At 49.1% G+C, this 26,396-nt stretch overlaps 32 non-coding genes across 32 annotated transcripts; 16 read left to right on the plus strand and 16 right to left on the minus strand.

Annotated features, from left to right (window-relative positions):
• Positions 1-621: 621 nt before the first annotated feature.
• On the minus strand, positions 622-703 carry trnal-cag (transfer RNA leucine (anticodon CAG)). Its single transcript has one exon. It is a non-coding gene; the product is annotated as a tRNA-Leu (tRNA).
• A 96-nt stretch (positions 704-799) lies between these two features.
• trnam-cau (transfer RNA methionine (anticodon CAU)) lies at positions 800-873 on the plus strand. The gene has a single exon. It is a non-coding gene; the product is annotated as a tRNA-Met (tRNA).
• A 1,205-nt stretch (positions 874-2,078) lies between these two features.
• Positions 2,079-2,161, minus strand: trnal-cag (transfer RNA leucine (anticodon CAG)). Its single transcript has one exon. It is a non-coding gene; the product is annotated as a tRNA-Leu (tRNA).
• Positions 2,162-2,257: 96 nt separating this feature from the next.
• Positions 2,258-2,331, plus strand: trnam-cau (transfer RNA methionine (anticodon CAU)). The gene has a single exon. It is a non-coding gene; the product is annotated as a tRNA-Met (tRNA).
• Positions 2,332-3,536: 1,205 nt separating this feature from the next.
• trnal-cag (transfer RNA leucine (anticodon CAG)) lies at positions 3,537-3,618 on the minus strand. Its single transcript has one exon. It is a non-coding gene; the product is annotated as a tRNA-Leu (tRNA).
• Positions 3,619-3,714: 96 nt separating this feature from the next.
• On the plus strand, positions 3,715-3,788 carry trnam-cau (transfer RNA methionine (anticodon CAU)). The gene has a single exon. It is a non-coding gene; the product is annotated as a tRNA-Met (tRNA).
• Positions 3,789-4,992: 1,204 nt separating this feature from the next.
• On the minus strand, positions 4,993-5,075 carry trnal-cag (transfer RNA leucine (anticodon CAG)). The gene has a single exon. It is a non-coding gene; the product is annotated as a tRNA-Leu (tRNA).
• Positions 5,076-5,171: 96 nt separating this feature from the next.
• trnav-cac (transfer RNA valine (anticodon CAC)) lies at positions 5,172-5,245 on the plus strand. The gene has a single exon. It is a non-coding gene; the product is annotated as a tRNA-Val (tRNA).
• Positions 5,246-6,450: 1,205 nt separating this feature from the next.
• Positions 6,451-6,533, minus strand: trnal-cag (transfer RNA leucine (anticodon CAG)). Its single transcript has one exon. It is a non-coding gene; the product is annotated as a tRNA-Leu (tRNA).
• A 96-nt stretch (positions 6,534-6,629) lies between these two features.
• On the plus strand, positions 6,630-6,703 carry trnam-cau (transfer RNA methionine (anticodon CAU)). The gene has a single exon. It is a non-coding gene; the product is annotated as a tRNA-Met (tRNA).
• A 1,919-nt stretch (positions 6,704-8,622) lies between these two features.
• trnal-cag (transfer RNA leucine (anticodon CAG)) lies at positions 8,623-8,705 on the minus strand. Its single transcript has one exon. It is a non-coding gene; the product is annotated as a tRNA-Leu (tRNA).
• Positions 8,706-8,801: 96 nt separating this feature from the next.
• On the plus strand, positions 8,802-8,875 carry trnam-cau (transfer RNA methionine (anticodon CAU)). The gene has a single exon. It is a non-coding gene; the product is annotated as a tRNA-Met (tRNA).
• A 1,919-nt stretch (positions 8,876-10,794) lies between these two features.
• Positions 10,795-10,877, minus strand: trnal-cag (transfer RNA leucine (anticodon CAG)). Its single transcript has one exon. It is a non-coding gene; the product is annotated as a tRNA-Leu (tRNA).
• Positions 10,878-10,973: 96 nt separating this feature from the next.
• Positions 10,974-11,047, plus strand: trnav-cac (transfer RNA valine (anticodon CAC)). The gene has a single exon. It is a non-coding gene; the product is annotated as a tRNA-Val (tRNA).
• Positions 11,048-12,251: 1,204 nt separating this feature from the next.
• On the minus strand, positions 12,252-12,334 carry trnal-cag (transfer RNA leucine (anticodon CAG)). The gene has a single exon. It is a non-coding gene; the product is annotated as a tRNA-Leu (tRNA).
• Positions 12,335-12,430: 96 nt separating this feature from the next.
• trnam-cau (transfer RNA methionine (anticodon CAU)) lies at positions 12,431-12,504 on the plus strand. Its single transcript has one exon. It is a non-coding gene; the product is annotated as a tRNA-Met (tRNA).
• A 1,205-nt stretch (positions 12,505-13,709) lies between these two features.
• trnal-cag (transfer RNA leucine (anticodon CAG)) lies at positions 13,710-13,792 on the minus strand. The gene has a single exon. It is a non-coding gene; the product is annotated as a tRNA-Leu (tRNA).
• A 96-nt stretch (positions 13,793-13,888) lies between these two features.
• On the plus strand, positions 13,889-13,962 carry trnam-cau (transfer RNA methionine (anticodon CAU)). The gene has a single exon. It is a non-coding gene; the product is annotated as a tRNA-Met (tRNA).
• Positions 13,963-15,881: 1,919 nt separating this feature from the next.
• Positions 15,882-15,964, minus strand: trnal-cag (transfer RNA leucine (anticodon CAG)). The gene has a single exon. It is a non-coding gene; the product is annotated as a tRNA-Leu (tRNA).
• Positions 15,965-16,060: 96 nt separating this feature from the next.
• Positions 16,061-16,134, plus strand: trnam-cau (transfer RNA methionine (anticodon CAU)). Its single transcript has one exon. It is a non-coding gene; the product is annotated as a tRNA-Met (tRNA).
• Positions 16,135-17,338: 1,204 nt separating this feature from the next.
• trnal-cag (transfer RNA leucine (anticodon CAG)) lies at positions 17,339-17,421 on the minus strand. Its single transcript has one exon. It is a non-coding gene; the product is annotated as a tRNA-Leu (tRNA).
• Positions 17,422-17,517: 96 nt separating this feature from the next.
• Positions 17,518-17,591, plus strand: trnam-cau (transfer RNA methionine (anticodon CAU)). The gene has a single exon. It is a non-coding gene; the product is annotated as a tRNA-Met (tRNA).
• Positions 17,592-19,510: 1,919 nt separating this feature from the next.
• On the minus strand, positions 19,511-19,593 carry trnal-cag (transfer RNA leucine (anticodon CAG)). Its single transcript has one exon. It is a non-coding gene; the product is annotated as a tRNA-Leu (tRNA).
• Positions 19,594-19,689: 96 nt separating this feature from the next.
• On the plus strand, positions 19,690-19,763 carry trnam-cau (transfer RNA methionine (anticodon CAU)). Its single transcript has one exon. It is a non-coding gene; the product is annotated as a tRNA-Met (tRNA).
• Positions 19,764-20,784: 1,021 nt separating this feature from the next.
• trnal-cag (transfer RNA leucine (anticodon CAG)) lies at positions 20,785-20,867 on the minus strand. Its single transcript has one exon. It is a non-coding gene; the product is annotated as a tRNA-Leu (tRNA).
• A 96-nt stretch (positions 20,868-20,963) lies between these two features.
• trnam-cau (transfer RNA methionine (anticodon CAU)) lies at positions 20,964-21,037 on the plus strand. The gene has a single exon. It is a non-coding gene; the product is annotated as a tRNA-Met (tRNA).
• A 1,204-nt stretch (positions 21,038-22,241) lies between these two features.
• On the minus strand, positions 22,242-22,324 carry trnal-cag (transfer RNA leucine (anticodon CAG)). The gene has a single exon. It is a non-coding gene; the product is annotated as a tRNA-Leu (tRNA).
• A 96-nt stretch (positions 22,325-22,420) lies between these two features.
• Positions 22,421-22,494, plus strand: trnam-cau (transfer RNA methionine (anticodon CAU)). Its single transcript has one exon. It is a non-coding gene; the product is annotated as a tRNA-Met (tRNA).
• A 1,918-nt stretch (positions 22,495-24,412) lies between these two features.
• trnal-cag (transfer RNA leucine (anticodon CAG)) lies at positions 24,413-24,495 on the minus strand. The gene has a single exon. It is a non-coding gene; the product is annotated as a tRNA-Leu (tRNA).
• A 96-nt stretch (positions 24,496-24,591) lies between these two features.
• Positions 24,592-24,665, plus strand: trnam-cau (transfer RNA methionine (anticodon CAU)). The gene has a single exon. It is a non-coding gene; the product is annotated as a tRNA-Met (tRNA).
• A 1,021-nt stretch (positions 24,666-25,686) lies between these two features.
• On the minus strand, positions 25,687-25,769 carry trnal-cag (transfer RNA leucine (anticodon CAG)). The gene has a single exon. It is a non-coding gene; the product is annotated as a tRNA-Leu (tRNA).
• Positions 25,770-25,865: 96 nt separating this feature from the next.
• Positions 25,866-25,939, plus strand: trnam-cau (transfer RNA methionine (anticodon CAU)). The gene has a single exon. It is a non-coding gene; the product is annotated as a tRNA-Met (tRNA).
• Positions 25,940-26,396: the final 457 nt, after the last annotated feature.

Below are 26,396 nucleotides of genomic sequence, written 5' to 3' on the forward strand. Positions count from 1 at the left end.
TATACAACGTTCGGGAGATTAGACCCTTCCGATCAGAGCAGGCCACACAACTCCTTGTCCAAGCTCTTTGTTTTCTCCAGACTGGGCTACTGTTATGCTCCCTTGGCGGGTCTTCCGGCACGTACTATCAAGCCTCTGCAACTGATCCAGGATGCAGCAGCGAGAGTGGTCTTCAACGAGCCAAAGAAAGCCCACGTCACACCTCTCTTCATAATTTTGCACTGGCTACCAATAGCTGTTCGCATCAGATTCAAGATACTGATGTTTGCCTACAAGATAACCACTGGCTCTGCAGAAATATACCTATAGTCGCTGGTTCAGACCTATGCTTGCGTTCTGCAAGTGAACGACGCCTCGTGGTGCCATCCCAAAGAGGCACAAAATCACTCTCAAGGACCTTTTCCTGGACTGTTCCCAGCTGGTGGATCGGCTTGCCTATCTCAATTCAATCAGCGGAGGCTTTAACCATTTTCAAAAAGTGTCTAAAAACACATCCTTGTCTTCAACTTCTGCCCAATGAATACTAGCATTTGCCAAATGCTGTGTTTTGTCAAAGTTAACGCCCTGCTGGCTCAACGTAGCAGAAGACTGAAGTCTCTGTCTGCAGCCAAAGGATAGATCTGTCAGAAGTGGGATTCGAACCCACGCCTCCAGGGAGACTGCGACCTGAACACAGCGCCTTAGACCGCTCGGCCATCCTGACACACTTGGTTGGCTAGGGATGGCCTGTTGGAGCCACACCTGAATGCACGGATCTAGAAGCTACTTATTCTCTGTTTGGGCGCCCTTTAGCCCACAAGCCTCGTTGGCGCAGTTAGGCAGCGCGTCAGTCTCATAATCTGAAGGTCGTGAGTTCGAGCCTCACACGGGGCAGAGTGGTGCTTTTTTCTGATCACTGAGAGCGCTTAGACCAGGGGTATCAAACTAAATTCCTTTAGGGCCCGAGCCCTGTAGAGTGTTCTTCCAACCCTTCTCAAACACACAAGGCATGTAGTTTTCAAATGAGCCTGAAGGCCATGATTAGCTGGATGAGGTGTGTTCAATCAGGCTTGAATCTAAACTCTGCAGGTATCCGGCCTTCCAGGGACTGAGTTTGACACCCGTGGCTTAGAAAGAAAGAGTGAGTTTCTCTGTCCCCTTCCGTGTGGGTTTCCCTGTGTCTCCTGGGGGCAAAAGGCCACAGCTCCTCTTCAGGGCAGGTGAAATGATGTTTTGTGGAAAACTGTGAGGTTCCAGGTAAATTCCCTGAATCTCATCCAGCGACATTGCGTGTAGACCCGTGCCATCCTTTCATATACAATGAAGTGAAAATTCTGCATTCATGCTGGCTAACACTGCATGAAGGCAGTAATAGAATCCCTCTCATATTCATGTAACACTTGGCCACGTCGTCCTGAGGTTTTGTGAAGTTTCAAAGGCCATATTGCTGCACTGGCCCGGTCCTGCAGATTTGCCTTATACAACGTTCGGGAGATTAGACCCTTCCGATCAGAGCAGGCCACACAACTCCTTGTCCAAGCTCTTTGTTTTCTCCAGACTGGGCTACTGTTATGCTCCCTTGGCGGGTCTTCCGGCACGTACTATCAAGCCTCTGCAACTGATCCAGGATGCAGCAGCGAGAGTGGTCTTAAACGAGCCAAAGAAAGACCACGTCACACCTTTCTTGATAATTTTGCACTGGCTACCAATAGCTGTTCGCATCAGATTCAAGATACTGATGTTTGCCTAAAAGATAACCACTGGCTCTGCAGCAATATACCTAAAGTCGCTGGTTCAGACCTATGCTTGCGTTCTGCAAGTGAACGACGCCTCGTGGTGCCATCCCAAAGAGGCACAAAATCACTCTCAAGGACCTTTTCCTGGACTGTTCCCAGCTGGTGGATCGGCTTGCCTATCTCAATTCAATCAGCGGAGGCTTTAACCATTTTCAAAAAGTGTCTAAAATCTCATCCTTGTCTTCAACGGCTGCCCAATGAATACTAGCATTTGCCAAAATGCTGTGTTTTGTCAAAGTTAACATCCTGCTGGCTCAACGTAGCAGAAGACTGAAGTCTCTGTCTGCAGCCAAAGGATAGATCTGTCAGAAGTGGGATTCGAACCCACGCCTCCAGGGGAGACTGCGACCTGACCACAGCGCCTTAGACCGCTCGGCCATCCTGACACCCTTGATTGGCTAGGGATGGCCTGTTGGAGCCACACCTGAATGCAAGGATCTAGAAGCTACTTATTCTCTGTTTGGGCGCCCTTTATCACACAAGCCTCGTTGGCGCAGTTAGGCAGCGCGTCAGTCTCATAATCTGAAGGTCGTGAGTTCGAGCCTCACACGGGGCAGAGTGGTGCTTTTTTTCTGATCACTGAGAGCGCTTAGACCAGGGGTATCAAACTAAATTCCTTTAGGGCCCGAGCCCTGTAGAGTGTTGTTCCAACCCTTCTCAAACACACAAGGCATGTAGTTTTCAAATGAGCCTGAAGGCCATGATTAGTTGGATCAGGTGTGTTCAATCAGGCTTGAATCTAAACTCTGCAGGTCTCCGGCCTTCCAGGGACTGAGTTTGACACCCGTGGCTAAGAAAGAAAGAGTGAGGTTCTCTGTCCCCTTCCGTGTGGGTTTCCCTGTGTCTCCTGGGGGCAAAATGCCACAGCTCCTCTTCAGGGCAGGTGAAATGAGGTTTTGTGGAAAACTGTGAGGTTCCAGGTAAATTCCCTGAATCTCATCCAGCGACATTGCGTGTAGACCCGTGCCATCCTTTCATATACAATGAAGTGAAAATTCCGCATTCATGCTGGCTAACACTGCATGAAGGCAGTAATAGAATCCCTCTCATATTCATGTAACACATGGCCACGTCGTCCTGAGGTTTTGTGAAGTTTCAAAGGCCATATTGCTGCACTGGCCCGGTCCTGCAGATTTGCCTTATACAACGTTCGGGAGATTAGACCCTTCCGATCAGAGCAGGCCACACAACTCCTTGTCCAAGCTCTTTGTTTTCTCCAGACTGGGCTACTGTTATGCTCCCTTGGCGGGTCTTCCGGCACGTACTATCAAGCCTCTGCAACTGATCCAGGATGCAGCAGCGAGAGTGGTCTTCAACGAGCCAAAGAAAGCCCACGTCACACCTCTCTTCATAATTTTGCACTGGCTACCAATAGCTGTTCGCATCAGATTCAAGATACTGATGTTTGCCTACAAGATAACCACTGGCTCTGCAGCAATATACCCAAAGTCGCTGGTTCAGACCTATGCTTGCGTTCTGCAAGTGAACGACGCCTCGTGGTGCCATCCCAAAGAGGCACAAAATCACTCTCAAGGACCTTTTCCTGGACTGTTCCCAGCTGCTGGATCGGCTTGCCTATCTCAATTCAATCAGCGGAGGCTTTAACCATTTTCAAAAAGAGTCTAAAAACTCATCCTTGTCTTCAACGCCTGCCCAATGAATACTAGCATTTGCCAAATGCTGTGTTTTGTCAAAGTTAACGCCCTGCTGGCTCAACGTAGCAGAAGACTGAAGTCTCTGTCTGCAGCCAAAGGATAGATCTGTCAGAAGTGGGATTCGAACCCACGCCTCCAGGGAGACTGCGACCTGAACACAGCGCCTTAGACCGCTCGGCCATCCTGACACACTTGGTTGGCTAGGGATGGCCTGTTGGAGCCACACCTGAATGCACGGATCTAGAAGCTACTTATTCTCTGTTTGGGCGCCCTTTAGCCCACAAGCCTCGTTGGCGCAGTTAGGCAGCGCGTCAGTCTCATAATCTGAAGGTCGTGAGTTCGAGCCTCACACGGGGCAGAGTGGTGCTTTTTTCTGATCACTGAGAGCGCTTAGACCAGGGGTATCAAACTAAATTCCTTTAGGGCCCGAGCCCTGTAGAGTGTTCTTCCAACCCTTCTCAAACACACAAGGCATGTAGTTTTCAAATGAGCCTGAAGGCCATGATTAGCTGGATCAGGTGTGTTCAATCAGGCTTGAATCTAAACTCTGCAGGTATCCGGCCTTCCAGGGACTGAGTTTGACACCCGTGGCTTAGAAAGAAAGAGTGAGGTTCTCTGTCCCCTTCCGTGTGGGTTTCCCTGTGTCTCCTGGGGGCAAAATGCCACAGCTCCTCTTCAGGGCAGGTGAAATGAGGTTTTGTGGAAAACTGTGAGGTTCCAGGTAAATTCCCTGAATCTCATCCAGCGACATTGCGTGTAGACCCGTGCCATCCTTTCATATACAATGAAGTGAAAATTCTGCATTCATGCTGGCTAACACTGCATGAAGGCAGTAATAGAATCCCTCTCATATTCATGTAACACATGGCCACGTTGTCCTGAGGTTTTGTGAAGTTTCAAAGGCCATATTGCTGCACTGGCCCGGTCCTGCAGATTTGCCTTATACAACGTTCGGGAGATTAGACCCTTCCGATCAGAGCAGGCCACACAACTCCTTGTCCAAGCTCTTTGTTTTCTCCAGACTGGGCTACTGTTATGCTCCCTTGGCGGGTCTTCCGGCACGTACTATCAAGCCTCTGCAACTGATCCAGGATGCAGCAGCGAGAGTGGTCTTCAACGAGCCAAAGAAAGCCCACGTCACACCTCTCTTCATAATTTTGCACTGGCTACCAATAGCTGTTCGCATCAGATTCAAGATACTGATGTTTGCCTACAAGATAACCACTGGCTCTGCAGCAATGTACCTAAAGTTGCTGGTTCAGACCTATGCTTGCGTTCTGCAAGTGAACGACGCCTCGTGGTGCCATCCCAAAGAGGCACAAAATCACTCTCAAGGACCTTTTCCTGGACTGTTCCCAGCTGGTGGATCGGCTTGCCTATCTCAATTCAATCAGCGGAGGCTTTAACCATTTTCAAAAAGTGTCTAAAAACTCATCCTTGTCTTCAACTTCTGCCCAATGAATACTAGCATTTGCCAAATGCTGTGTTTTGTCAAAGTTAACGCCCTGCTGGCTCAACGTAGCAGAAGACTGAAGTCTCTGTCTGCAGCCAAAGGATAGATCTGTCAGAAGTGGGATTCGAACCCACGCCTCCAGGGGAGACTGCGACCTGAACGCAGCGCCTTAGACCGCTCGGCCATCCTGACACACTTGATTGGCTAGGGATGGCCTGTTGGAGCCACACCTGAATGCACGGATCTAGAAGCTACTTATTCTCTGTTTGGGCGCCCTTTAGCCCACAAGCCTCGTTGGCGCAGTTAGGCAGCGCGTCAGTCTCACAATCTGAAGGTCGTGAGTTCGAGCCTCACACGGGGCAGAGTGGTGCTTTTTTCTGATCACTGAGAGCGCTTAGACCAGGGGTATCAAACTAAATTCCTTTAGGGCCCGAGCCCTGTAGAGTGTTCTTCCAACCCTTCTCAAACACACAAGGCATGTAGTTTTCAAATGAGCCTGAAGGCCATGATTAGTTGGATCAGGTGTGTTCAATCAGGCTTGAATCTAAACTCTGCAGGTCTCCGGCCTTCCAGGGACTGAGTTTGACACCCGTGGCTTAGAAAGAAAGAGTGAGGTTCTCTGTCCCCTTCCGTGTGGGTTTCCCTGTGTCTCCTGGGGTCAAAAGGCCACAGCTCCTCTTCAGGGAAGGTGAAATGATGTTTTGTGGAAAACTGTGAGGTTCCAGGTAAATTCCCTGAATCTCATCCAGCGACATTGCGTGTAGACCCGTGCCATCCTTTTGTACACAATGAAGTGAAAATACTGCATTCATGCTGGCTAACACTGAATGAAGGCAGTAATAGCATCCCTCTCATATTCATGTAACACATGGCCACATCCTCCTGAGGTTTTGTGAAGTTTCAATGGCCATATTGCTGCACTGGCCCGGTCCTGCAGATTTGCCTTATACAAAGTTCGGAAGATTAGACCCTTCCGATCAGAGCAGGCCACACAACTCCTTGTCCAAGCTCTTTGTTTTCTCCAGACTGGGCTACTGTTATGCTCCCTTGGCGGGTCTTCCGGCACGTACTATCAAGCCTCTGCAACTGATCCAGGATGCAGCAGCGAGAGTGGTCTTAAACGAGCCAAAGAAAGCCCACGTCACACCTTTCTTCATAATTTTGCACTGGCTACCAATAGCTGTTCGCATCAGATTCAAGATACTGATGTTTGCCTAAAAGATAACCACTGGCTCTGCAGCAATATACCTAAAGTCGCTGGTTCAGACCTATGCTTGCGTTCTGCAAGTGAACGACGCCTCGTGGTGCCATCCCAAAGAGGCACAAAATCACTCTCAAGGACCTTTTCCTGGACTGTTCCCAGCTGGTGGATCGGCTTGCCTATCTCAATTCAATCAGCGGAGGCTTTAACCATTTTCAAAAAGTGTCTAAAATCTCATCCTTGTCTTCAACGGCTGCCCAATGAATACTAGCATTTGCCAAAATGCTGTGTTTTGTCAAAGTTAACATCCTGCTGGCTCAACGTAGCAGAAGACTGAAGTCTCTGTCTGCAGCCAAAGGATAGATCTGTCAGAAGTGGGATTCGAACCCACGCCTCCAGGGGAGACTGCGACCTGACCACAGCGCCTTAGACCGCTCGGCCATCCTGACACCCTTGATTGGCTAGGGATGGCCTGTTGGAGCCACACCTGAATGCAAGGATCTAGAAGCTACTTATTCTCTGTTTGGGCGCCCTTTATCCCACAAGCCTCGTTGGCGCAGTTAGGCAGCGCGTCAGTCTCATAATCTGAAGGTCGTGAGTTCGAGCCTCACACGGGGCAGAGTGGTGCTTTTTTTCTGATCACTGAGAGCGCTTAGACCAGGGGTATCAAACTAAATTCCTTTAGGGCCCGAGCCCTGTAGAGTGTTGTTCCAACCCTTCTCAAACACACAAGGCATGTAGTTTTCAAATGAGCCTGAAGGCCATGATTAGTTGGATCAGGTGTGTTCAATCAGGCTTGAATCTAAACTCTGCAGGTCTCCGGCCTTCCAGGGACTGAGTTTGACACCCGTGGATTAGAAAGAAAGAGTGAGGTTCTCTGTCCCCTTCCGTGTGGGTTTCCCTGTGTCTCCTGGGGGCAAAAGGCCACAGCTCCTCTTCAGGGCAGGTGAAATGATGTTTTGTGGAAAACTGTGAGGTTCCAGGTAAATTCCCTGAATCTCATCCAGCGACATTGCGTGTAGACCCGTGCCATCCTTTTATATACAATGAAGTGAAAATTCTGCATTCATGCTGACTAACACTGAATGAAGGCAGTAATAGCATCCCTCTCATATTCATGTAACACATGGCCACATCCTCCTGAGGTTTTGTGAAGTTTCAAAGGCCATATTGCTGCACTGGCCCGGTCCTGCAGATTTGCCTTATACAAAGTTCGGAAGATTAGACCCTTCCGATCAGAGCAGCCACACAACTCCTTGTCCAAGCTCTTTGTTTTCTCCAGACTGGGCTACTGTTATGCTCCCTTGGCGGGTCTTCCGGCACGTGCTATCAAGCCTCTGCAACTGATCCAGGATGAAGCAGCGAGAGTGGTATTAAGTGAGCCAAAGAAAGCCCACGTCACACCTCTCTTCATAATTTTGCACTGGCTACCAATAGCTGTTCGCATCAGATTCAAGATACTGATGTTTGCCTACAAGATAACCACTGGCTCTGCAGCAATATACCTAAAGTCGCTGGTTCAGACCTATGCTTGCTTTCTGCAAGGGACTGAGTTTGACACCCGTGGCTAAGAAAGAAAGAGTGAGGTTCTCTGTCCCCTTCCGTGTGGGTTTCCCTGTGTCTCCTGGGGGCAAAATGCCACAGCTCCTCTTCAGGGCAGGTGAAATGAGGTTTTGTGGAAAACTGTGAGGTTCCAGGTAAATTCCCTGAATCTCATCCAGCGACATTGCGTGTAGACCCGTGCCATCCTTTCATATACAATGAAGTGAAAATTCCGCATTCATGCTGGCTAACACTGCATGAAGGCAGTAATAGAATCCCTCTCATATTCATGTAACACATGGCCACGTCGTCCTGAGGTTTTGTGAAGTTTCAAAGGCCATATTGCTGCACTGGCCCGGTCCTGCAGATTTGCCTTATACAACGTTCGGGAGATTAGACCCTTCCGATCAGAGCAGGCCACACAACTCCTTGTCCAAGCTCTTTGTTTTCTCCAGACTGGGCTACTGTTATGCTCCCTTGGCGGGTCTTCCGGCACGTACTATCAAGCCTCTGCAACTGATCCAGGATGCAGCAGCGAGAGTGGTCTTCAACGAGCCAAAGAAAGCCCACGTCACACCTCTCTTCATAATTTTGCACTGGCTACCAATAGCTGTTCGCATCAGATTCAAGATACTGATGTTTGCCTACAAGATAACCACTGGCTCTGCAGCAATATACCTATAGTCGCTGGTTCAGACCTATGCTTGCGTTCTGCAAGTGAACGACGCCTCGTGGTGCCATCCCAAAGAGGCACAAAATCACTCTCAAGGACCTTTTCCTGGACTGTTCCCAGCTGGTGGATCGGCTTGCCTATCTCAATTCAATCAGCGGAGGCTTTAACCATTTTCAAAAAGTGTCTAAAAACACATCCTTGTCTTCAACTTCTGCCCAATGAATACTAGCATTTGCCAAATGCTGTGTTTTGTCAAAGTTAACGCCCTGCTGGCTCAACGTAGCAGAAGACTGAAGTCTCTGTCTGCAGCCAAAGGATAGATCTGTCAGAAGTGGGATTCGAACCCACGCCTCCAGGGGAGACTGCGACCTGAACGCAGCGCCTTAGACCGCTCGGCCATCCTGACACACTTGGTTGGCTAGGGATGGCCTGTTGGAGCCACACCTGAATGCACGGATCTAGAAGCTACTTATTCTCTGTTTGGGCGCCCTTTAGCCCACAAGCCTCGTTGGCGCAGTTAGGCAGCGCGTCAGTCTCATAATCTGAAGGTCGTGAGTTCGAGCCTCACACGGGGCAGAGTGGTGCTTTTTTCTGATCACTGAGAGCGCTTAGACCAGGGGTATCAAACTAAATTCCTTTAGGGCCCGAGCCCTGTAGAGTGTTCTTCCAACCCTTCTCAAACACACAAGGCATGTAGTTTTCAAATGAGCCTGAAGGCCATGATTAGCTGGATAAGGTGTGTTCAATCAGGCTTGAATCTAAACTCTGCAGGTATCCGGCCTTCCAGGGACTGAGTTTGACACCCGTGGCTTAGAAAGAAAGAGTGAGTGTCTCTGTCCCCTTCCGTGTGGGTTTCCCTGTGTCTCCTGGGGGCAAAAGGCCACAGCTCCTCTTCAGGGCAGGTGAAATGATGTTTTGTGGAAAACTGTGAGGTTCCAGGTAAATTCCCTGAATCTCATCCAGCGACATTGCGTGTAGACCCGTGCCATCCTTTTATATACAATGAAGTGAAAATTCTGCATTCATGCTGGCTAACACTGAATGAAGGCAGTAATAGCATCCCTCTCATATTCATGTAACACATGGCCACATCCTCCTGAGGTTTTGTGAAGTTTCAAAGGCCATATTGCTGCACTGGCCCGGTCCTGCAGATTTGCCTTATACAAAGTTCGGAAGATTAGACCCTTCCGATCAGAACAGGCCACACAACTCCTTGTCCAAGCTCTTTGTTTTCTCCAGACTGGGCTACTGTTATGCTCCCTTGGCGGGTCTTCCGGCACGTACTATCAAGCCTCTGCAACTGATCCAGGATGCAGCAGCGAGAGTGGTCTTAAACGAGCCAAAGAAAGCCCACGTCACACCTCTCTTCATAATTTTGCACTGGCTACCAATAGCTGTTCGCATCAGATTCAAGATACTGATGTTTGCCTACAAGATAACCACTGGCTCTGCAGCAATATACCTAAAGTCGCTGGTTCAGACCTATGCTTGCGTTCTGCAAGGGACTGAGTTTGACACCCGTGGCTAAGAAAGAAAGAGTGAGGTTCTCTGTCCCCTTCCGTGTGGGTTTCCCTGTGTCTCCTGGGGGCAAAATGCCACAGCTCCTCTTCAGGGCAGGTGAAATGAGGTTTTGTGGAAAACTGTGAGCTTCCAGGTAAATTCCCTGAATCTCATCCAGCGACATTGCGTGTAGACCCGTGCCGTCCTTTCATATACAATGAAGTGAAAATTCTGCATTCATGCTGGCCAACACTGCATGAAGGCAGTAATAGAATCCTTCTCATATTCATGTAACACATGGCCACGTCGTCCTGAGGTTTTGTGAAGTTTCAATGGCCATATTGCTGCACTGGCCCGGTCCTGCAGATTTGCCTTATACAAAGTTCGGAAGATTAGACCCTTCCGATCAGAGCAGGCCACACAACTCCTTGTCCAAGCTCTTTGTTTTCTCCAGACTGGGCTACTGTTATGCTCCCTTGGCGGGTCTTCCGGCACGTACTATCAAGCCTCTGCAACTGATCCAGGATGCAGCAGCGAGAGTGGTCTTAAACGAGCCAAAGAAAGCCCACGTCACACCTTTCTTCATAATTTTGCACTGGCTACCAATAGCTGTTCGCATCAGTTTCAAGATTCTGATGTTTGCCTAAAAGATAACCACTGGCTCTGCAGCAATATACCTAAAGTCGCTGGTTCAGACCTATGCTTGCGTTCTGCAAGTGAACGACACCTCGTGGTGCCATCCCAAAGAGGCACAAAATCACTCTCAAGGACCTTTTCCTGGACTGTTCCCAGCTGGTGGATCGGCTTGCCTATCTCAATTCAATCAGCGGAGGCTTTAACCATTTTCAAAAAGTGTCTAAAAACTCATCCTTGTCTTCAACGCCTGCCCAATGAATACTAGCATTTGCCAAATGCTGTGTTTTGTCAAAGTTAACATCCTGCTGGCTCAACGTAGCAGAAGACTGAAGTCTCTGTCTGCAGCCAAAGGATAGATCTGTCAGAAGTGGGATTCGAACCCACACCTCCAGGGGAGACTGCGACCTGAACGCAGCGCCTTAGACCGCTCGGCCATCCTGACACACTTGGTTGGCTAGGGATGGCCTGTTGGAGCCACACCTGAATGCACGGATCTAGAAGCTACTTATTCTCTGTTTGGGCGCCCTTTAGCCCACAAGCCTCGTTGGCGCAGTTAGGCAGCGCGTCAGTCTCACAATCTGAAGGTCGTGAGTTCGAGCCTCACACGGGGCAGAGTGGTGCTTTTTTCTGATCACTGAGAGCGCTTAGACCAGGGGTATCAAACTAAATTCCTTTAGGGCCCGAGCCCTGTAGAGTGTTCTTCCAACCCTTCTCAAACACACAAGGCATGTAGTTTTCAAATGAGCCTGAAGGCCATGATTAGTTGGATCAGGTGTGTTCAATCAGGCTTGAATCTAAACTCTGCAGGTCTCCGGCCTTCCAGGGACTGAGTTTGACACCCATGGCTTAGAAAGAAAGAGTGAGGTTCTCTGTCCCCTTCCGTGTGGGTTTCCCTGTGTCTCCTGGGGGCAAAATGCCACAGCTCCTCTTCAGGGCAGGTGAAATAAGGTTTTGTGGAAAACTGTGAGCTTCCAGGTAAATTCCCTGAATCTCATCCAGCGACATTGCGTGTAGACCCGTGCCATCCTTTCATATACAATGAAGTGAAAATTCTGCATTCATGCTGGCTAACACTGCATGAAGGCAGTAATAGAATCCTTCTCATATTCATGTAACACATGGCCACGTCGTCCTGAGGTTTTGTGAAGTTTCAATGGCCATATTGCTGCACTGGCCCGGTCCTGCAGATTTGCCTTATACAAAGTTCGGAAGATTAGACCCTTCCGATCAGAGCAGGCCACACAACTCCTTGTCCAAGCTCTTTGTTTTCTCCAGACTGGGCTACTGTTATGCTCCCTTGGCGGGTCTTCCGGCACGTACTATCAAGCCTCTGCAACTGATCCAGGATGCAGCAGCAAGAGTGGTCTTAAACGAGCCAAAGAAAGCCCACGTCACACCTTTCTTCATAATTTTGCACTGGCTACCAATAGCTATTCGCATCAGATTCAAGATACTGATGTTTGCCTAAAAGATAACCACTGGCTCTGCAGCAATATACCTAAAGTCGCTGGTTCAGACCTATGCTTGCGTTCTGCAAGTGAACGACGCCTCGTGGTGCCATCCCAAAGAGGCACAAAATCACTCTCAAGGACCTTTTCCTGGACTGTTCCCAGCTGGTGGATCGGCTTGCCTATCTCAATTCAATCAGCGGAGGCTTTAACCATTTTCAAAAAGTGTCTAAAAACTCATCCTTGTCTTCAACGCCTGCCCAATGAATACTAGCATTTGCCAAATGCTGTGTTTTGTCAAAGTTAACATCCTGCTGGCTCAACGTAGCAGAAGACTGAAGTCTCTGTCTGCAGCCAAAGGATAGAACTGTCAGAAGTGGGATTCGAACCCACGCCTCCAGGGGAGTCTGCGACCTGAACGCAGCGCCTTAGACCGCTCGGCCATCCTGACACCCTTGATTGGCTAGGGATGGCCTGTTGGAGCCACACCTGAATGCAAGGATCTAGAAGCTACTTATTCTCTGTTTGGGCGTCCTTTATCCCACAAGCCTCGTTGGCGCAGTTAGGCAGCGCGTCAGTCTCATAATCTGAAGGTCGTGAGTTCGAGCCTCACACGGGGCAGAGTGGTGCTTTTTTTCTGATCACTGAGAGCGCTTAGACCAGGGGTATCAAACTAAATTCCTTTAGGGCCCGAGCCCTGTAGAGTGTTGTTCCAACCCTTCTCAAACACACAAGGCATGTAGTTTTCAAATGAGCCTGAAGGCCATGATTAGTTGGATCAGGTGTGTTCAATCAGGCTTGAATCTAAACTCTGCAGGTCTCCGGCCTTCCAGGGACTGAGTTTGACACCCGTGGCTTAGAAAGAAAGAGTGAGGTTCTCTGTCCCCTTCCGTGTGGGTTTCCCTGTGTCTCCTGGGGTCAAAAGGCCACAGCTCCTCTTCAGGGAAGGTGAAATGATGTTTTGTGGAAAACTGTGAGGTTCCAGGTAAATTCCCTGAATCTCATCCAGCGACATTGCGTGTAGACCCGTGCCATCCTTTTGTACACAATGAAGTGAAAATACTGCATTCATGCTGGCTAACACTGAATGAAGGCAGTAATAGCATCCCTCTCATATTCATGTAACACATGGCCACATCCTCCTGAGGTTTTGTGAAGTTTCAATGGCCATATTGCTGCACTGGCCCGGTCCTGCAGATTTGCCTTATACAAAGTTCGGAAGATTAGACCCTTCCGATCAGAGCAGGCCACACAACTCCTTGTCCAAGCTCTTTGTTTTCTCCAGACTGGGCTACTGTTATGCTCCCTTGGCGGGTCTTCCGGCACGTACTATCAAGCCTCTGCAACTGATCCAGGATGCAGCAGCGAGAGTGGTCTTAAACGAGCCAAAGAAAGCCCACGTCACACCTTTCTTCATAATTTTGCACTGGCTACCAATAGCTATTCGCATCAGATTCAAGATACTGATGTTTGCCTAAAAGATAACCACTGGCTCTGCAGCAATATACCTAAAGTCGCTGGTTCAGACCTATGCTTGCGTTCTGCAAGTGAACGACGCCTCGTGGTGCCATCCCAAAGAGGCACAAAATCACTCTCAAGGACCTTTTCCTGGACTGTTCCCAGCTGGTGGATCGGCTTGCCTATCTCAATTCAATCAGCGGAGGCTTTAACCATTTTCAAAAAGTGTCTAAAAACTCATCCTTGTCTTCAACGCCTGCCCAATGAATACTAGCATTTGCCAAATGCTGTGTTTTGTCAAAGTTAACATCCTGCTGGCTCAACGTAGCAGAAGACTGAAGTCTCTGTCTGCAGCCAAAGGATAGATATGTCAGAAGTTGGATTCGAACCCACGCCTCCAGGGGAGACTGCGACCTGAACGCAGCGCCTTAGACCGCTCGGCCATCCTGACACCCTTGATTGGCTAGGGATGGCCTGTTGGAGCCACACCTGAATGCAAGGATCTAGAAGCTACTTATTCTCTGTTTGGGCGCCCTTTATCCCACAAGCCTCGTTGGCGCAGTTAGGCAGCGCGTCAGTCTCATAATCTGAAGGTCGTGAGTTCGAGCCTCACACGGGGCAGAGTGGTGCTTTTTTTCTGATCACTGAGAACGCTTAGACCAGGGGTATCAAACTAAATTCCTTTAGGGCCCGAGCCCTGTAGAGTGTTGTTCCAACCCTTCTCAAACACACAAGGCATGTAGTTTTCAAATGAGCCTGAAGGCCATGATTAGTTGGATCAGGTGTGTTCAATCAGGCTTGAATCTAAACTCTGCAGGTCTCCGGCCTTCCAGGGACTGAGTTTGACACCCGTGGATTAGAAAGAAAGAGTGAGGTTCTCTGTCCCCTTCCGTGTGGGTTTCCCTGTGTCTCCTGGGGGCAAAAGGCCACAGCTCCTCTTCAGGGCAGGTGAAATGATGTTTTGTGGAAAACTGTGAGGTTCCAGGTAAATTCCCTGAATCTCATCCAGCGACATTGCGTGTAGACCCGTGCCATCCTTTTATATACAATGAAGTGAAAATTCTGCATTCATGCTGACTAACACTGAATGAAGGCAGTAATAGCATCCCTCTCATATTCATGTAACACATGGCCACATCCTCCTGAGGTTTTGTGAAGTTTCAAAGGCCATATTGCTGCACTGGCCCGGTCCTGCAGATTTGCCTTATACAAAGTTCGGAAGATTAGACCCTTCCGATCAGAGCAGCCACACAACTCCTTGTCCAAGCTCTTTGTTTTCTCCAGACTGGGCTACTGTTATGCTCCCTTGGCGGGTCTTCAGGCACGTACTATCAAGCCTCTGCAACTGATCCAGGATGAAGCAGCGAGAGTGGTATTAAATGAGCCAAAGAAAGCCCACGTCACACCTCTCTTCATAATTTTGCACTGGCTACCAATAGCTGTTCGCATCAGATTCAAGATACTGATGTTTGCCTACAAGATAACCACTGGCTCTGCAGCAATATACCTAAAGTCGCTGGTTCAGACCTATGCTTGCGTTCTGCAAGGGACTGAGTTTGACACCCGTGGCTAAGAAAGAAAGAGTGAGGTTCTCTGTCCCCTTCCGTGTGGGTTTCCCTGTGTCTCCTGGGGGCAAAATGCCACAGCTCCTCTTCAGGGCAGGTGAAATGAGGTTTTGTGGAAAACTGTGAGGTTCCAGGTAAATTCCCTGAATCTCATCCAGCGACATTGCGTGTAGACCCGTGCCATCCTTTCATATACAATGAAGTGAAAATTCCGCATTCATGCTGGCTAACACTGCATGAAGGCAGTAATAGAATCCCTCTCATATTCATGTAACACATGGCCACGTCGTCCTGAGGTTTTGTGAAGTTTCAAAGGCCATATTGCTGCACTGGCCCGGTCCTGCAGATTTGCCTTATACAACGTTCGGGAGATTAGACCCTTCCGATCAGAGCAGGCCACACAACTCCTTGTCCAAGCTCTTTGTTTTCTCCAGACTGGGCTACTGTTATGCTCCCTTGGCGGGTCTTCCGGCACGTACTATCAAGCCTCTGCAACTGATCCAGGATGCAGCAGCGAGAGTGGTCTTCAACGAGCCAAAGAAAGCCCACGTCACACCTCTCTTCATAATTTTGCACTGGCTACCAATAGCTGTTCGCATCAGATTCAAGATACTGATGTTTGCCTACAAGATAACCACTGGCTCTGCAGCAATATACCTAAAGTCGCTGGTTCAGACCTATGCTTGCGTTCTGCAAGTGAACGACGCCTCGTGGTGCCATCCCAAAGAGGCACAAAATCACTCTCAAGGACCTTTTCCTGGACTGTTCCCAGCTGGTGGATCGGCTTGCCTATCTCAATTCAATCAGCGGAGGCTTTAACCATTTTCAAAAAGTGTCTAAAAACTCATCCTTGTCTTCAACTTCTGCCCAATGAATACTAGCATTTGCCAAATGCTGTGTTTTGTCAAAGTTAACGCCCTGCTGGCTCAACGTAGCAGAAGACTGAAGTCTCTGTCTGCAGCCAAAGGATAGATCTGTCAGAAGTGGGATTCGAACCCACACCTCCAGGGGAGACTGCGACCTGAACACAGCACCTTAGACCGCTCGGCCATCCTGACACACTTGGTTGGCTAGGGATGGCCTGTTGGAGCCACACCTGAATGCACGGATCTAGAAGCTACTTATTCTCTGTTTGGGCGCCCTTTAGCCCACAAGCCTCGTTGGCGCAGTTAGGCAGCGCGTCAGTCTCATAATCTGAAGGTCGTGAGTTCGAGCCTCACACGGGGCAGAGTGGTGCTTTTTTCTGATCACTGAGAGCGCTTAGACCAGGGGTATCAAACTAAATTCCTTTAGGGCCCGAGCCCTGTAGAGTGTTCTTCCAACCCTTCTCAAACACACAAGGCATGTAGTTTTCAAATGAGCCTGAAGGCCATGATTAGTTGGATCAGGTGTGTTCAATCAGGCTTGAATCTAAACTCTGCAGGTCTCCGGCCTTCCAGGGACTGAGTTTGACACCCGTGGCTTAGAAAGAAAGAGTGAGGTTCTCTGTCCCCTTCCGTGTGGGTTTCCCTGTGTCTCCTGGGGTCAAAAGGCCACAGCTCCTCTTCAGGGAAGGTGAAATGATGTTTTGTGGAAAACTGTGAGGTTCCAGGTAAATTCCCTGAATCTCATCCAGCGACATTGCGTGTAGACCCGTGCCATCCTTTTGTACACAATGAAGTGAAAATACTGCATTCATGCTGGCTAACACTGAATGAAGGCAGTAATAGCATCCCTCTCATATTCATGTAACACATGGCCACATCCTCCTGAGGTTTTGTGAAGTTTCAATGGCCATATTGCTGCACTGGCCCGGTCCTGCAGATTTGCCTTATACAAAGTTCGGAAGATTAGACCCTTCCGATCAGAGCAGGCCACACAACTCCTTGTCCAAGCTCTTTGTTTTCTCCAGACTGGGCTACTGTTATGCTCCCTTGGCGGGTCTTCCGGCACGTACTATCAAGCCTCTGCAACTGATCCAGGATGCAGCAACGAGAGTGGTCTTAAACGAGCCAAAGAAAGCCCACGTCACACCTTTCTTCATAATTTTGCACTGGCTACCAATAGCTATTCGCATCAGATTCAAGATACTGATGTTTGCCTAAAAGATAACCACTGGCTCTGCAGCAATATACCTAAAGTCGCTGGTTCAGACCTATGCTTGCGTTCTGCAAGTGAACGACGCCTCGTGGTGCCATCCCAAAGAGGCACAAAATCACTCTCAAGGACCTTTTCCTGGACTGTTCCCAGCTGGTGGATCGGCTTGCCTATCTCAATTCAATCAGCGGAGGCTTTAACCATTTTCAAAAAGTGTCTAAAAACTCATCCTTGTCTTCAACGCCTGCCCAATGAATACTAGCATTTGCCAAATGCTGTGTTTTGTCAAAGTTAACATCCTGCTGGCTCAACGTAGCAGAAGACTGAAGTCTCTGTCTGCAGCCAAAGGATAGATATGTCAGAAGTTGGATTCGAACCCACGCCTCCAGGGGAGACTGCGACCTGAACGCAGCGCCTTAGACCGCTCGGCCATCCTGACACCCTTGATTGGCTAGGGATGGCCTGTTGGAGCCACACCTGAATGCAAGGATCTAGAAGCTACTTATTCTCTGTTTGGGCGCCCTTTATCCCACAAGCCTCGTTGGCGCAGTTAGGCAGCGCGTCAGTCTCATAATCTGAAGGTCGTGAGTTCGAGCCTCACACGGGGCAGAGTGGTGCTTTTTTTCTGATCACTGAGAACGCTTAGACCAGGGGTATCAAACTAAATTCCTTTAGGGCCCGAGCCCTGTAGAGTGTTGTTCCAACCCTTCTCAAACACACAAGGCATGTAGTTTTCAAATGAGCCTGAAGGCCATGATTAGTTGGATCAGGTGTGTTCAATCAGGCTTGAATCTAAACTCTGCAGGTCTCCGGCCTTCCAGGGACTGAGTTTGACACCCGTGGATTAGAAAGAAAGAGTGAGGTTCTCTGTCCCCTTCCGTGTGGGTTTCCCTGTGTCTCCTGGGGGCAAAAGGCCACAGCTCCTCTTCAGGGCAGGTGAAATGATGTTTTGTGGAAAACTGTGAGGTTCCAGGTAAATTCCCTGAATCTCATCCAGCGACATTGCGTGTAGACCCGTGCCATCCTTTTATATACAATGAAGTGAAAATTCTGCATTCATGCTGACTAACACTGAATGAAGGCAGTAATAGCATCCCTCTCATATTCATGTAACACATGGCCACATCCTCCTGAGGTTTTGTGAAGTTTCAAAGGCCATATTGCTGCACTGGCCCGGTCCTGCAGATTTGCCTTATACAAAGTTCGGAAGATTAGACCCTTCCGATCAGAGCAGCCACACAACTCCTTGTCCAAGCTCTTTGTTTTCTCCAGACTGGGCTACTGTTATGCTCCCTTGGCGGGTCTTCAGGCACGTACTATCAAGCCTCTGCAACTGATCCAGGATGAAGCAGCGAGAGTGGTATTAAATGAGCCAAAGAAAGCCCACGTCACACCTCTCTTCATAATTTTGCACTGGCTACCAATAGCTGTTCGCATCAGATTCAAGATACTGATGTTTGCCTACAAGATAACCACTGGCTCTGCAGCAATATACCTAAAGTCGCTGGTTCAGACCTATGCTTGCGTTCTGCAAGGGACTGAGTTTGACACCCGTGGCTAAGAAAGAAAGAGTGAGGTTCTCTGTCCCCTTCCGTGTGGGTTTCCCTGTGTCTCCTGGGGGCAAAATGCCACAGCTCCTCTTCAGGGCAGGTGAAATGAGGTTTTGTGGAAAACTGTGAGGTTCCAGGTAAATTCCCTGAATCTCATCCAGCGACATTGCGTGTAGACCCGTGCCATCCTTTCATATACAATGAAGTGAAAATTCCGCATTCATGCTGGCTAACACTGCATGAAGGCAGTAATAGAATCCCTCTCATATTCATGTAACACATGGCCACGTCGTCCTGAGGTTTTGTGAAGTTTCAAAGGCCATATTGCTGCACTGGCCCGGTCCTGCAGATTTGCCTTATACAACGTTCGGGAGATTAGACCCTTCCGATCAGAGCAGGCCACACAACTCCTTGTCCAAGCTCTTTGTTTTCTCCAGACTGGGCTACTGTTATGCTCCCTTGGCGGGTCTTCCGGCACGTACTATCAAGCCTCTGCAACTGATCCAGGATGCAGCAGCGAGAGTGGTCTTCAACGAGCCAAAGAAAGCCCACGTCACACCTCTCTTCATAATTTTGCACTGGCTACCAATAGCTGTTCGCATCAGATTCAAGATACTGATGTTTGCCTACAAGATAACCACTGGCTCTGCAGCAATATACCTAAAGTCGCTGGTTCAGACCTATGCTTGCGTTCTGCAAGTGAACGACGCCTCGTGGTGCCATCCCAAAGAGGCACAAAATCACTCTCAAGGACCTTTTCCTGGACTGTTCCCAGCTGGTGGATCGGCTTGCCTATCTCAATTCAATCAGCGGAGGCTTTAACCATTTTCAAAAAGTGTCTAAAAACTCATCCTTGTCTTCAACTTCTGCCCAATGAATACTAGCATTTGCCAAATGCTGTGTTTTGTCAAAGTTAACGCCCTGCTGGCTCAACGTAGCAGAAGACTGAAGTCTCTGTCTGCAGCCAAAGGATAGATCTGTCAGAAGTGGGATTCGAACCCACACCTCCAGGGGAGACTGCGACCTGAACACAGCACCTTAGACCGCTCGGCCATCCTGACACACTTGGTTGGCTAGGGATGGCCTGTTGGAGCCACACCTGAATGCACGGATCTAGAAGCTACTTATTCTCTGTTTGGGCGCCCTTTAGCCCACAAGCCTCGTTGGCGCAGTTAGGCAGCGCGTCAGTCTCATAATCTGAAGGTCGTGAGTTCGAGCCTCACACGGGGCAGAGTGGTGCTTTTTTCTGATCACTGAGAGCGCTTAGACCAGGGGTATCAAACTAAATTCCTTTAGGGCCCGAGCCCTGTAGAGTGTTCTTCCAACCCTTCTCAAACACACAAGGCATGTAGTTTTCAAATGAGCCTGAAGGCCATGATTAGTTGGATCAGGTGTGTTCAATCAGGCTTGAATCTAAACTCTGCAGGTCTCCGGCCTTCCAGGGACTGAGTTTGACACCCGTGGCTTAGAAAAAAGGGTGAGGTTCTCTGTCCCCTTCCGTGTGGGTTTCCCTGTGTCTCCTGGGGGCAAAAGGCCACAGCTCCTCTTCAGGGAAGGTGAAATGATGTTTTGTGGAAAACTGTGAGGTTCCAGGTAAATTCCCTGAATCTCATCCAGCGACATTGCGTGTAGACCCGTGCCATCCTTTTGTACACAATGAAGTGAAAATACTGCATTCATGCTGGCTAACACTGAACGAAGGCAGTAATAGCATCCCTCTCATTTTCATGTAACACATGGCCACATCCTCCTGAGGTTTTGTGAAGTTTCAATGGCCATATTGCTGCACTGGCCCGGTCCTGCAGATTTGCCTTATACAAAGTTCGGAAGATTAGACCCTTCCGATCAGAGCAGGCCACACAACTCCTTGTCCAAGCTCTTTGTTTTCTCCAGACTGGGCTACTGTTATGCTCCCTTGGCGGGTCTTCCGGCACGTACTATCAAGCCTCTGCAACTGATCCAGGATGCAGCAGCGAGAGTGGTCTTAAACGAGCCAAAGAAAGCCCACGTCACACCTTTCTTCATAATTTTGCACTGGCTACCAATAGCTGGTGGATCGGCTTGCCTATCTCAATTCAATCAGCGGAGGCTTTAACCATTTTCAAAAAGTTTCTAAAAACTCATCCTTGTCTTCAACGGCTGCCCAATGAATACTAGCATTTGCCAAAATGCTGTGTTTTGTCAAAGTTAACATCCTGCTGGCTCAACGTAGCAGAAGACTGAAGTCTCTGTCTGCAGCAAAAGGATAGATCTGTCAGAAGTGGGATTCGAACCCACGCCTCCAGGGGAGACTGCGACCTGAACGCAGCGCCTTAGACCGCTCGGCCATCCTGACACCCTTGATTGGCTAGGGATGGCCTGTTGGAGCCACACCTGAATGCAAGGATCTAGAAGCTACTTATTCTCTGTTTGGGCGCCCTTTATCCCACAAGCCTCGTTGGCGCAGTTAGGCAGCGCGTCAGTCTCATAATCTGAAGGTCGTGAGTTCGAGCCTCACACGGGGCAGAGTGGTGCTTTTTTCTGATCACTGAGAGCGCTTAGACCAGGGGTATCAAACTAAATTCCTTTAGGGCCCGAGCCCTGTAGAGTGTTCTTCCAACCCTTCTCAAACACACAAGGCATGTAGTTTTCAAATGAGCCTGAAGGCCATGATTAGTTGGATCAGGTGTGTTCAATCAGGCTTGAATCTAAACTCTGCAGGTCTCCGGCCTTCCAGGGACTGAGTTTGACACCCGTGGCTTAGAAAGAAAGAGTGAGGTTCTCTGTCCCCTTCCGTGTGGGTTTCCCTGTGTCTCCTGGGGTCAAAAGGCCACAGCTCCTCTTCAGGGAAGGTGAAATGATGTTTTGTGGAAAACTGTGAGGTTCCAGGTAAATTCCCTGAATCTCATCCAGCGACATTGCGTGTAGACCCGTGCCATCCTTTTGTACACAATGAAGTGAAAATACTGCATTCATGCTGGCTAACACTGAATGAAGGCAGTAATAGCATCCCTCTCATATTCATGTAACACATGGCCACATCCTCCTGAGGTTTTGTGAAGTTTCAATGGCCATATTGCTGCACTGGCCCGGTCCTGCAGATTTGCCTTATACAAAGTTCGGAAGATTAGACCCTTCCGATCAGAGCAGGCCACACAACTCCTTGTCCAAGCTCTTTGTTTTCTCCAGACTGGGCTACTGTTATGCTCCCTTGGCGGGTCTTCCGGCACGTACTATCAAGCCTCTGCAACTGATCCAGGATGCAGCAGCGAGAGTGGTCTTAAACGAGCCAAAGAAAGCCCACGTCACACCTTTCTTCATAATTTTGCACTGGCTACCAATAGCTATTCGCATCAGATTCAAGATACTGATGTTTGCCTAAAAGATAACCACTGGCTCTGCAGCAATATACCTAAAGTCGCTGGTTCAGACCTATGCTTGCGTTCTGCAAGTGAACGACGCCTCGTGGTGCCATCCCAAAGAGGCACAAAATCACTCTCAAGGACCTTTTCCTGGACTGTTCCCAGCTGGTGGATCGGCTTGCCTATCTCAATTCAATCAGCGGAGGCTTTAACCATTTTCAAAAAGTGTCTAAAAACTCATCCTTGTCTTCAACGCCTGCCCAATGAATACTAGCATTTGCCAAATGCTGTGTTTTGTCAAAGTTAACATCCTGCTGGCTCAACGTAGCAGAAGACTGAAGTCTCTGTCTGCAGCCAAAGGATAGATATGTCAGAAGTTGGATTCGAACCCACGCCTCCAGGGGAGACTGCGACCTGAACGCAGCGCCTTAGACCGCTCGGCCATCCTGACACCCTTGATTGGCTAGGGATGGCCTGTTGGAGCCACACCTGAATGCAAGGATCTAGAAGCTACTTATTCTCTGTTTGGGCGCCCTTTATCCCACAAGCCTCGTTGGCGCAGTTAGGCAGCGCGTCAGTCTCATAATCTGAAGGTCGTGAGTTCGAGCCTCACACGGGGCAGAGTGGTGCTTTTTTCTGATCACTGAGAACGCTTAGACCAGGGGTATCAAACTAAATTCCTTTAGGGCCCGAGCCCTGTAGAGTGTTGTTCCAACCCTTCTCAAACACACAAGGCATGTAGTTTTCAAATGAGCCTGAAGGCCATGATTAGTTGGATCAGGTGTGTTCAATCAGGCTTGAATCTAAACTCTGCAGGTCTCCGGCCTTCCAGGGACTGAGTTTGACACCCGTGGATTAGAAAGAAAGAGTGAGGTTCTCTGTCCCCTTCCGTGTGGGTTTCCCTGTGTCTCCTGGGGGCAAAAGGCCACAGCTCCTCTTCAGGGCAGGTGAAATGATGTTTTGTGGAAAACTGTGAGGTTCCAGGTAAATTCCCTGAATCTCATCCAGCGACATTGCGTGTAGACCCGTGCCATCCTTTTATATACAATGAAGTGAAAATTCTGCATTCATGCTGACTAACACTGAATGAAGGCAGTAATAGCATCCCTCTCATATTCATGTAACACATGGCCACATCCTCCTGAGGTTTTGTGAAGTTTCAAAGGCCATATTGCTGCACTGGCCCGGTCCTGCAGATTTGCCTTATACAAAGTTCGGAAGATTAGACCCTTCCGATCAGAGCAGCCACACAACTCCTTGTCCAAGCTCTTTGTTTTCTCCAGACTGGGCTACTGTTATGCTCCCTTGGCGGGTCTTCAGGCACGTACTATCAAGCCTCTGCAACTGATCCAGGATGAAGCAGCGAGAGTGGTATTAAATGAGCCAAAGAAAGCCCACGTCACACCTCTCTTCATAATTTTGCACTGGCTACCAATAGCTGTTCGCATCAGATTCAAGATACTGATGTTTGCCTACAAGATAACCACTGGCTCTGCAGCAATATACCTAAAGTCGCTGGTTCAGACCTATGCTTGCGTTCTGCAAGGGACTGAGTTTGACACCCGTGGCTAAGAAAGAAAGAGTGAGGTTCTCTGTCCCCTTCCGTGTGGGTTTCCCTGTGTCTCCTGGGGGCAAAATGCCACAGCTCCTCTTCAGGGCAGGTGAAATGAGGTTTTGTGGAAAACTGTGAGGTTCCAGGTAAATTCCCTGAATCTCATCCAGCGACATTGCGTGTAGACCCGTGCCATCCTTTCATATACAATGAAGTGAAAATTCCGCATTCATGCTGGCTAACACTGCATGAAGGCAGTAATAGAATCCCTCTCATATTCATGTAACACATGGCCACGTCGTCCTGAGGTTTTGTGAAGTTTCAAAGGCCATATTGCTGCACTGGCCCGGTCCTGCAGATTTGCCTTATACAACGTTCGGGAGATTAGACCCTTCCGATCAGAGCAGGCCACACAACTCCTTGTCCAAGCTCTTTGTTTTCTCCAGACTGGGCTACTGTTATGCTCCCTTGGCGGGTCTTCCGGCACGTACTATCAAGCCTCTGCAACTGATCCAGGATGCAGCAGCGAGAGTGGTCTTCAACGAGCCAAAGAAAGCCCACGTCACACCTCTCTTCATAATTTTGCACTGGCTACCAATAGCTGTTCGCATCAGATTCAAGATACTGATGTTTGCCTACAAGATAACCACTGGCTCTGCAGCAATATACCTAAAGTCGCTGGTTCAGACCTATGCTTGCGTTCTGCAAGTGAACGACGCCTCGTGGTGCCATCCCAAAGAGGCACAAAATCACTCTCAAGGACCTTTTCCTGGACTGTTCCCAGCTGGTGGATCGGCTTGCCTATCTCAATTCAATCAGCGGAGGCTTTAACCATTTTTAAAAAGTGTCTAAAAACTCATCCTTGTCTTCAACTTCTGCCCAATGAATACTAGCATTTGCCAAATGCTGTGTTTTGTCAAAGTTAACGCCCTGCTGGCTCAACGTAGCAGAAGACTGAAGTCTCTGTCTGCAGCCAAAGGATAGATCTGTCAGAAGTGGGATTCGAACCCACACCTCCAGGGGAGACTGCGACCTGAACGCAGCACCTTAGACCGCTCGGCCATCCTGACACACTTGGTTGGCTAGGGATGGCCTGTTGGAGCCACACCTGAATGCACGGATCTAGAAGCTACTTATTCTCTGTTTGGGCGCCCTTTAGCCCACAAGCCTCGTTGGCGCAGTTAGGCAGCGCGTCAGTCTCATAATCTGAAGGTCGTGAGTTCGAGCCTCACACGGGGCAGAGTGGTGCTTTTTTCTGATCACTGAGAGCGCTTAGACCAGGGGTATCAAACTAAATTCCTTTAGGGCCCGAGCCCTGTAGAGTGTTCTTCCAACCCTTCTCAAACACACAAGGCATGTAGTTTTCAAATGAGCCTGAAGGCCATGATTAGTTGGATCAGGTGTGTTCAATCAGGCTTGAATCTAAACTCTGCAGGTCTCCGGCCTTCCAGGGACTGAGTTTGACACCCGTGGCTTAGAAAAAAGGGTGAGGTTCTCTGTCCCCTTCCGTGTGGGTTTCCCTGTGTCTCCTGGGGGCAAAAGGCCACAGCTCCTCTTCAGGGAAGGTGAAATGATGTTTTGTGGAAAACTGTGAGGTTCCAGGTAAATTCCCTGAATCTCATCCAGCGACATTGCGTGTAGACCCGTGCCATCCTTTTGTACACAATGAAGTGAAAATACTGCATTCATGCTGGCTAACACTGAACGAAGGCAGTAATAGCATCCCTCTCATGTTCATGTAACACATGGCCACATCCTCCTGAGGTTTTGTGAAGTTTCAATGGCCATATTGCTGCACTGGCCCGGTCCTGCAGATTTGCCTTATACAAAGTTCGGAAGATTAGACCCTTCCGATCAGAGCAGGCCACACAACTCCTTGTCCAAGCTCTTTGTTTTCTCCAGACTGGGCTACTGTTATGCTCCCTTGGCGGGTCTTCCGGCACGTACTATCAAGCCTCTGCAACTGATCCAGGATGCAGCAGCGAGAGTGGTCTTAAACGAGCCAAAGAAAGCCCACGTCACACCTTTCTTCATAATTTTGCACTGGCTACCAATAGCTGGTGGATCGGCTTGCCTATCTCAATTCAATCAGCGGAGGCTTTAACCATTTTCAAAAAGTTTCTAAAAACTCATCCTTGTCTTCAACGGCTGCCCAATGAATACTAGCATTTGCCAAAATGCTGTGTTTTGTCAAAGTTAACATCCTGCTGGCTCAACGTAGCAGAAGACTGAAGTCTCTGTCTGCAGCAAAAGGATAGATCTGTCAGAAGTGGGATTCGAACCCACGCCTCCAGGGGAGACTGCGACCTGAACGCAGCGCCTTAGACCGCTCGGCCATCCTGACACCCTTGATTGGCTAGGGATGGCCTGTTGGAGCCACACCTGAATGCAAGGATCTAGAAGCTACTTATTCTCTGTTTGGGCGCCCTTTATCCCACAAGCCTCGTTGGCGCAGTTAGGCAGCGCGTCAGTCTCATAATCTGAAGGTCGTGAGTTCGAGCCTCACACGGGGCAGAGTGGTGCTTTTTTCTGATCACTGAGAGCGCTTAGACCAGGGGTATCAAACTAAATTCCTTTAGGGCCCGAGCCCTGTAGAGTGTTCTTCCAACCCTTCTCAAACACACAAGGCATGTAGTTTTCAAATGAGCCTGAAGGCCATGATTAGTTGGATCAGGTGTGTTCAATCAGGCTTGAATCTAAACTCTGCAGGTCTCCGGCCTTCCAGGGACTGAGTTTGACACCCGTGGCTTAGAAAAAAGGGTGAGGTTCTCTGTCCCCTTCCGTGTGGGTTTCCCTGTGTCTCCTGGGGGCAAAAGGCCACAGCTCCTCTTCAGGGAAGGTGAAATGATGTTTTGTGGAAAACTGTGAGGTTCCAGGTAAATTCCCTGAATCTCATCCAGCGACATTGCGTGTAGACCCGTGCCATCCTTTTGTACACAATGAAGTGAAAATACTGCATTCATGCTGGCTA

This window comes from Carassius carassius, chromosome 22 (assembly GCF_963082965.1).
Source record: "Carassius carassius chromosome 22, fCarCar2.1, whole genome shotgun sequence".
NCBI lineage: Eukaryota > Metazoa > Chordata > Actinopteri > Cypriniformes > Cyprinidae > Carassius > Carassius carassius.